The sequence below is a fragment of the Trachymyrmex cornetzi genome, unplaced genomic scaffold (assembly GCF_001594075.2).
Source record: "Trachymyrmex cornetzi isolate Tcor2-1 unplaced genomic scaffold, Tcor1.1 scaffold31, whole genome shotgun sequence".
Lineage (NCBI taxonomy): Eukaryota > Metazoa > Arthropoda > Insecta > Hymenoptera > Formicidae > Trachymyrmex > Trachymyrmex cornetzi.
In genome coordinates this window covers 81154-83038 of record NW_017297795.1, presented here as the reverse complement: position 1 = coordinate 83038, position 1885 = coordinate 81154, and the positions used below count along the sequence as shown (strand labels likewise).

The window sequence follows — 1885 nt, the reverse complement described above, 5'->3', positions numbered from 1 at the left end:
ACAATAAGCGCGAAGAAGGTTAAATTCAATGATGAAAATCCAAATAAAGAACAATCAAATACGTAAGTATTTTTTTTTCCTTTTATATCTATTTTATATCTCATATTTTCTTTAAAATTACAGATATTAAATTACTCGTTATCCAATCGTTCGAATTTTTGAAAGAAAATATCCTTTAACACTAACTGGCTATAAATATTTAAACATTGGTATCGATGCCAAGCTACCTTCCTGTATAAGCATCATTCTTGGAGATTGTCATGGGAAAGAAATTCTACTCTCACCCGATATCTGGAGAGAACTTCTCGAGCAGAAACATATAATACTGTCTCTTTTGCAGTACGATGAGACCAAAGGGATACGTCCTCCGTCTCCAATGTATATTGGAAATCTAACGTTACGTTTCGGACGAATTAATAATCTACCTATATTACGTTTAGAAGTGCCCACGACTCGCCTATCCATGTCAAAAAACACCGTGCTCAATATGTATAATCTGGAATATTGTGTAAATCGTCTTATTTCCTCGTTAAATTCGATTACCAATAACGTTGACAAAAAATTATCGCGACTTTTCGATATCGCTTCCACTATCAAGGAACCTGCGAATATACTGAAAACAATGTACGATGACGAATCCTTCAACCACAATGATATAATTCAATGTGAATTAATCGCTTTGGTCTTCGGAGAGCGCTAACCTATGTATATTATTTTTATTATAATAAACAATTATATGTACAAATATAATTTTTAACCTAACCTTTCTTCCACAAATTAGATACTTAATGATGAACTATAAAAATTTATCCTTACGATTTAGGATTTATTTAAAGCATAAAAACATTTTAATTTATATTACTTTAGTTATTCTCACACATGTATACAATATATCACATTCATGTTCTCGCAATATCAAACATGTATCACTATCAGTATTTGAACGATAAAAATGTGTAATACTTCAGATATTCTCACTAGATATTTTCAAAACATTTATATCGCGTTTAAAGAAAAATAGTATGATAACACATAAAAGACTTTTAAGGAGAAAAGGAAATGTTTTGCAATAACTTTCACTATATAATCTTAGTGAAAACCAGCAGCTGACCAGTACATTCATTTACGAGTATAATAGTGTAGTGAACAGTCTAGTCTTGCGAGGGCAAAATAAAAGTTAAAGTGCCGTATAATTTTAGAAATAATATTGAGGAGGACGAGGATGTCTCAATCGTAGAAAGATTTGAGGATACTTCCACCTCAGAGGAGGATGAAGAAGTCGAGCATGAGCTCGAAGAATATGAGCTCAGCGAAAATGAGCTCGGCGAGCATGAGCTCGGCGAGCATGAGCTCGGTGAAAACCTCCCAGTGTTTGATTTTAATTTTGAATCGTGTACAAGTGATGAATTAATCGAGTTCATGCTCGACTTCTTCAATACAGATAATGAGGAAGAATTATATCGAATCCATTCAAGATATATTAATATAACAGCAGAGGATGATAAGGTGACATAAAAATTGTTGGAGAGTGATTAGATGGTGGAGGTAGCGGTTGTGGAGGAGGAAGCGGGGATGGGGTATTAGGTAAGCATTTTGAATTTTTTACTTCTCTACGAAGCAATACTTGATACAAAAAAAATGTATATTCTGGACGGTGAGTGATGCGAGCAAACCTTAGATGCAATACATGTTCTGGATCACTTTATCACTTGGTGGCAGGCGGGTGACGGGGACCGGAGGGAAAAGTCGGTGAGGGGGGGTTTGAGCGGTGGGGGCGAACCGGTAGGAACATCCGCTCAAACCCCCCCTCACCGACTTTTCCCTCCGGTCCCCGTCACCCGCCTGCCACCAAGTGACCCAGAACATATATTGTATCACACTACTT

General features: G+C 36.1%; 1 pseudogene; it reads left to right on the top strand.

Annotated features, from left to right (window-relative positions):
- LOC108762615 (uncharacterized) overlaps positions 1-1515 on the top strand; it is a 2648-nt pseudogene extending 1133 nt beyond the window's left edge.
- The last annotated feature ends 370 nt before the right edge of the window (positions 1516-1885 follow it).